At 41.4% G+C, this 7,584-nt stretch overlaps 1 pseudogene; it reads right to left on the reverse strand.

Annotated features, from left to right (window-relative positions):
• Window positions 1-6,071: 6,071 nt before the first annotated feature.
• Window positions 6,072-7,004, reverse strand: LOC148014705 (thiol protease aleurain pseudogene; annotated as a pseudogene).
• Window positions 7,005-7,584: the final 580 nt, after the last annotated feature.

Here is a 7,584-nt window from a genome sequence, read left to right on the forward strand (position 1 = left end):
GTTGAGTTTGGTTTGAGACCCATATATAGAGTTCTTCTATTTCTATGTACTTGAGTTCTTTTTGGCTTACACAACTAAGAAGAGGAAAACTGTTTTTAGCCTCCACCCTTGTGTGTATTCCCCCATTGTGCAAGCAAGAAAGCTACAAGTGAGACTCCTTCCTTCTCTCCCACAATCTTGATCTGGTATCAGAGCCTTGTTCGTGGTAAGGAGCTCAAGAAAGCAAGCCAAGTTCGCGGTGTTCTGGTAAGAGGACCAGTGTTGCTTTCATTTTTCTATTTTGGGAGCAAGTCTCTGCAGGTAGCACAGCCGGGAAGTGTAAGAGTGCATTGTCTCAAGTTGAGACGCCCTTCGCAGTGAAGCAAGAGGGCAGTATATGCTACGGAAAGGGCTTTAGTCCTTAGGTAGCCCAGTTTTTTTGATTTGAGGCCATTTCGAGGCCTGTTTTGGAGGCGGAAGTTTTCTGCACTCACTCAGGAAAAGGCCCAGTTTTATGCTGTGTGACCACTATTCTACAGGTCGATGAAAAGTTACTATAGAAATTGCATCGTATGCTTATGTGCAGAGACATTGGGAGTTACCAAATCATCCTTGTTACCTGTTGATGCAAAATCATCACTAGGAAGTGACTATGTTGTCAAACACCACTTTCGTCAGTTTTGCAGATTAGCCCTTGTGAGGCTAAAGCTGTGTTCTTTGTAGTGACAAGATTTTTTGCAGTGTTCTGTAATGGCATCTGATTCTCTCTCACAGATTGTCACTGAAAAGCTTGACAAGAACAACTTCCAAGCATGGAAGTTTAGAATGACGAATTTCCTTATGGGAAAAGGATATTGGGAATTTGTTGCAGGAAATGAAGAAGAACCAGTTCTTCCTGATGTTCCCAATCAACAGCAAATGTAGGCATTTAAAGCATGGCATGAGAGAGCCAGAAAAGATATGTACTGGCTATCTATCAGCATTTCAGACTCTATGATTGTGCATATTCAAGATGCAAGAATGCCAAAGGAGGCATGGGATACTTTGTCAAAAATGTATAGCACAAATACGCAAGCTAGGAAAATGCAGCTCAAGCAAGAGTTGCATAATGTGCAAAGAGAAAATATGAGCATAAATGATTACCACATGAAGGTAAAGAAGATTGCACATGCACTTGCTTCCATTGGGTCGCCAGTGGAAGATGACGATTTAGTTTCTGTGACCTTGAATGGTTTAGGAAAGGATTATGCACAGTTCCAAACATCCATTTCTGTCCGTGAAAGATTTCCTGATTTTGAGGAGTTGATTGCTCTTCTAATTTTTGAGGAGCAGAGAAATAGTGGTGCATCTTCTTCAGGAGGAACTTCAAAAGAAGCTGTCTTCTACTCAAATGCTGGAAGAGGTAGAGGCAGAGGTAGAGGAGGCCAATTTGGAGGCCGTGGTACAAATCAAAATATGCAACAAACTCAAGAAAACCAGTCCTATGGAGGAGGACGTGGTAACTCTAGAGGTAGGGGGAGCCACAGAGGTCGTGGTGGATGGCAAAGAGGCCAAAATGGAAACAGTAATGTTGAATGCTACTACTGTGGTAAAATGGGTCATATGGCTAAAGACTGCTATAAAAAGCAGAATGACATCATGAATGGAAAATTGCAACAAGGGAATTATGCATCTTCTAGTAGACAGAGTGATGACAGAAATGAGCATTTGTTTATGGTGCAACACATGAACAATTCTGTGACAAGTGCAGAAGAAAGCAACGATGTATGGTATGCTGACTCAGGTGCATCAAACCACATGACAGGTCATGCAGAATGGATGGAGGATACAAGAGAAATGGAAAAACTAGGATTTGTGGAGATCGGTGATGATACTGCACATCCTATTGTGCAGATTGGAAAAATTTCCTTGTCTATGCAGGATGGGAAAAAGAAATATCTGTCCGATGTATTTCATGTCCCGAATATCACCAAGAATCTGGTTTCTGTTGGTCAAATGGTTGAGCAGGGCTTGCAAGTCAGATTTAATCCTCATGGATGCTTTGTTGAGGATATGAAAAATAAAGGTCGCTTGATAGCAAAAGGAAAGAAGAAGGGTAGAATGTTTACCTTGGATGCAAACATGTCTGAATTGAGTGCAACAATGTTTGCACATGGGACTGGTGTAGTTGCAGATATTGATATCTGGCATAAACGCATTGGCCATGTTAATGTACAGCGACTTAAATCAATGTAGGCCCAAAATATTATTGCAGGATTGCCTAAATTCAAGGTCGCAGAAATGCATAAGGTATGTGAAGCCTGCCAATTTGGAAAACAGGCAAGGAAACCATTTCCTAGACATGTTCAAGAGATTAAGAAGCCATTGGAATTAATCCACTCTGATGTGTGGACTACTAAAGCTGCATTTCTTGGAGACTGTCATTATTTTGTCACTTTTATTGATGACTATAGCAAAAAAGTTTGGGTGTATTCTATGAAAAAGAAAAGTGAAGTTTTTGGGCATTTCAAAACTCTTAAAGCTATGGTTGAAAAAGAAACAGGCCTGCAAATAAAATGCCTAAGGTCAGATGGAGGGGGAGAGTACCTCTCAAATGAGTTTGCAAGGTTCTTGCAGGAGCATGGCATAAAGCAGCAGCATTCATGCAGTCATACCCCACAAGAAAATGGAATTGTAGAAATGAAAAACAGGCATATTGGAGAGGTATCTCATGCCATGCTCAATGAAAAAGACTTGCCAGATTTTTATTGGGCTGAGGCAGTTGTTACAGCAGTCTACATTATGAACACGATTCCCATTGCAGCAATACATGGGATGACTCCAGAGGAGAGGTATACTGGTAGGAAACCAGATATTTCTCATTTGAAATTTTTTGGTTGCATTGCCTATGTTCATGTGCCAGATGAGTTGAGATCCAAGTTGGATCCAAAAGCTGAGAAGTGCATCTTTATTGGTTACTCGTTGCAGCAGAAGGGGTATAGATGCTATAACCCTTCTACTCGTAAGTTTACAGTGAGCAGAGATGTTGTTTTTGATGAGATGAGTAGCTTGTATAAACCAGTAAATGTGATTGATGATGTAGATGCACAAAATGGTAATGCTGCACAGAATTCATAACAGCAGTCACAAAATATTAGTGGACCTGGAGCGTCCTCTAGCAGTGGTTCACATTCTTCGCCATGGACAGGCAGATTGAGATCAACAGAATCTTCTCAAAGAAACGCAGATAGTGGTATTCAGGTATCATGAAAAGGAAAAAAGAAGGTAGATCAGCCCATGTTTGATGTGAATGTAGGTCACTCTTATGTGGATGGTGAATCCAGTGGCTCAGAACAGAGCATTGATGATGAGTTGGGTATTCCTTCTATTGTTACACCTGGAGTAAGGAAGACCAGGGATGTTTTGAGAGCACCTAGGAGTGAACCTACTTTGTGTAGGTCTACTAGAGCTAGGTATCCTGTGGATAGGCTGAAATATGATGGATTTACAACCATTCACTATGCATATATGGTCAAACTGATACAGGAACCAGAACCCACTTCTTTTGAGCAAGCCATGGGAAAAGAAAAATGGGAGAAAGCCATGGATGAAGAAATGGATGCCTTGGAAGAAAATGCTACATGGGAATTGGTACCTTTGCCTAAAGGTAAGAATGCAATTGGCTATAAGTGGGTTTATAAGGTGAAGCACAATGCAGATGGTTCTGTGAATAGATACAAGGCAAGATTAGTAGTCAAGGGGTATGCACAAACATATGGCATTGATTATGAAGAAACATTCAGTCTGGTTGCAAGGATGGCAACCATAAGAGTAGTCATTGCTATGGCTGCATCAAAGGAATGGTCTTTACATCAGATGGATGTAAAGAATGCCTTCTTGCATGGTGATTTGCAAGAAGAGGTATATATGGAGCAGCCACCAGGTTATGTGCATGCTGTTCATCCTGAGTTTGTTTGCAGGTTGAAGAAAGCATTGTATGGCTTGAAGGAAGCACCTAGAGCACGGTCCGACAAGATAAGACAGTATCTTGTCACTATTGGCTTTCAAATTTCCAAGGCAGATTTCTCACTTTATGTGAGAAAAACAGAGAAAGGTATTATGCTACTTGTCATTTATGTTGATGATTTGATTATGACAGGTAACAGTGATGAAGATATTCTTCATGTGAAAATGCTATTGAAGCAGAAGTTTGAGATGAAGGATTTGGGAGAGCTGCATTATTTCTTGGGCATTGAGGTGATTAGATCACCAAGTGGGATACGGCTCTTGCAGAGGCAGTATGGGTTGGAGATGTTGTCCAAATATGGGATGACAGGCTGTAAGCCTATTTCAGTTACTTTGGAGCAGAATGTGAAGCTGAGTACAGATGTAGGTGAGCTTCTGGAAGACCCTACTATATACAGACGCATAGTAGGAAGTTTGATTTATATGACTATTACCAGGCGAGATTTGAGCTATGCTATTGGATTGGTAAGTCAGTTTATGCAGGCTCCAAGGAAACCGCATTTGGATGTGGCTAGACGCATACTCAGGTATGTGAAGTCCACATTGCAGTATGGACTACTTTATGAGATTGGGGTTCAGATACAGTTGCATGGATACACTGATGCTGATTGGGCTGGGAGTATTTCTGATAGACGATCTACCAGTGGATATGTGTTCTCTTTTGGGAGTGCTGCAGTCACTTGGAGCAGTAAGAAATAGCCTACAGTTGCCTTGTCGAGCATAGAGGCTGAGTATAGGGATGCAGCAATGGCTGCATGTGAGGTAGCTTGGTTGCATAAGCTACTTTATGATATGCATCAGGCTACAAATGGGCCAGTTGTCATTTATTGTGACAACATGAGTAGTATACACTTGGCAAATAACCTAGTCTATCATGCTAGAACAAAGCACATTGAGGTGCATTATCACTATGTGCGGGAGAGGGTTTTACTAGGTCTTATTGATCTAGTTTATGTCAACACAGAGGATCAAGTAGCTGACATATTCACGAAGGATTGGGCGTGGAGAAGCTGCGCAAGTTTAGAGACCTGCTTGGTGCGCAGGAATTGGGATTGAGCTCGAGGGGGAGTGTTGAGATATCGAGCTCCACTCGTGATATGCCAGGGTGATCGTTGTGCATTTATGTCACCGACTTGTCAGTTGCAGATGCGGTTGGTACACCGCCCATGAATAATAGCTAGATGATAGCTATCCTTATCTACTCTAGTTCGTGGCTCAGTTAGTATGCCACCTTTGTTAGTTGAGTTTGGTTTGAGACCCATATATAGGGTTCTTGTATTTCTATGTACTTGAGTTCTTTTTGGCTTACACAACTAAGAAGAGGAAAACTGTTTTTAGCCTCCACCCTTGTGTGTATTCCCCCATTGTGCAAGCAAGAAAGCTACAAGTGAGACTCCTTCCTTCTCTCCCACAATCTTGACAAGCCACTTATGGGCAAGCCTCTATGGGCATACATATAAGCATCATTTGTATTCTCAACTCCCCCCCTCAAATGATGAGTCTCTACCCTTGCTAGCTTTTGCCCCCCCTGCATGCAAACATGGACCAAGAGACTAGCTCTTTGGCAACCTAGTCAAGTTAAGGCTTGAAACTTTACATCTTGGTAGGGTTTTTACATCCACTATGGGAAGGAGATCAAGATCCTCTATAAAAAAAACATTTTGTTGGTTTGTAGTAGCGGAAAATATTTTCTTCATCCTTTTTTTTTGTTTTGTTCCTTCTTTGGCAACCTTTGATATTCTTCTTGGTCTTTTGCTCCAATCTTTGATATTCTTTGCCTTCTTGGACTTCTTTATCTTCATGCTCTTTTGCTTTTGTTGTGCTCCTTATCCCCTTTTTCGATATGTGGTACGTGCCTTTTACTCCAGTCTTCTTGACACAATCTTTTGGTCAATGCTTTTGTGATGCATATACACAAGTACATTGCTTTGACGTTGTAGGTGTTTTCTTGTATTCATGGTCTATTGTAAAAGGCCTCCCAAAACCATTGCTAGATTTATTGTCACTAGATCTAAGCCATGTTCCTTCGAGAACTTCAAATCTTGAGCTTCTATTAGTGTTTTTAATAGCATATACCATGCATTTGATCACTGAAAATGTTCTAGGTCACTGAAAAAGCTCTCATTGACAACATCATACACTTGAGCACCCACTGAGTCTGCATTGAAGTGGCACACATCATCTTCTATCTTATAAGGATATGCTTCTTCGGTTTCCAAGCCACTAGTGTGCTTGACATACTCAAATTCTTGAGAGGGAAATCCTCCATTACATCTATAGTTTTTGTAATCTCCAGCACAACCTATTAGCTGCTACTCAGAAAGTAGCACTATTTGTCCACTAGCTTGAGCATGTGCAGCTTCCAAAGCACCAGTGGTACTGAATATCTAGCAGGAGCCACAATGTGCTTGATTTTTAAGAGGGCTCACAATGCCATCATCATGCCAATATTTCCTAGTAGGAAGGTCAGCAGAGAAGTTCCTTAGGAGGTGGGTACCCTTGGTGGATGAAAAATTTTGTTGCCTAGATCTCAGGTAGGTTTTCTTGAACTCGTTCCATGTAACATCTAAAAACTGATTAACAACGAGAGTGTACAGGAGATTCTTGATGTTGGTGGACTTGGTAAGCTTAACATTGCCAATGAATGCAAAGAAGCGATGGCGGACCTTCACGACAGAGCTGTAATGCTTCCCATTCATGTGTGTAAAGGATGCAAATTGATGTGCCAATGGAGAGTCCCAAAGGATGCTCAATATATCGACATCTTGCTTAGTCTCGAAGAGATGCTGGTTCCTTGTGGTTGCAGAGACGAAACAACAGAAGAAGCACCCAACAAAGCAGCTCCATCTGCGAGGCAGCCATCTCTCTGCTTTGAGGGAGTCTCCCATGGTTTTCTTTGCCAAGACAATCCATGTCAAGATCTGAGGGAACTGGACAGTAAGGATGTTGCTCTTCTTCTTGAGGAGAGGGTGGCCTTTGGTGGCACCAATTAGACAGGTCTTCACCACTCGTAGGACCATTGGAGTGGGAACAACATTCAGATGGTGGCCTTGTCTGACATGTTTGATAATCCTCTATCTTCAAGATAGACAATAAGTGGCTTGGAGAAGGGTCAACAAAGAAGGGAAGAGAAGAGACATGCTGATGATTGCTTAAGCTTCCTACGTGTTTCAAAGAAGATGGGAGGGGAGCTGGGTGGATTTTAAGTGAAGAGAAGGATGAGAAGGATATGAGATGGAGAATAGGCCTAAGGTATGGATATGGCCAAGGGTCTTAAGGTAGGTTCAACTCCTCCTATCCATTCATAATAAAACAGGGCTAAAGAAGGACTCAACTCTAATGAAGCTAGTCATAGCTCACCATGGCTCTAATACTAATGTTGGGAAACACGGATCTAGAGCTATGCTAGCTATGGCAGATGAAGATTATAAACATAAAACATAATTGAGATAAAGAATTGTAACTCAAGTGTATTAGGTTCCAAGATAGATTAGCTTGGACTCATAAACACAATCTTGAGTAACTCAAACTGAAAAGTACCATTCCATTCAAATGAGTGTCAAATACATGCCTTTATAGCTTTTTGGATAGTATCACTTT

Source organism: Lygodium microphyllum, chromosome 25 (assembly GCF_053477565.2).
Source record: "Lygodium microphyllum isolate KBCC chromosome 25, Lygodium_microphyllum_v1.1.10, whole genome shotgun sequence".
Taxonomy (NCBI): Eukaryota; Viridiplantae; Streptophyta; class Polypodiopsida; order Schizaeales; family Lygodiaceae; genus Lygodium; species Lygodium microphyllum.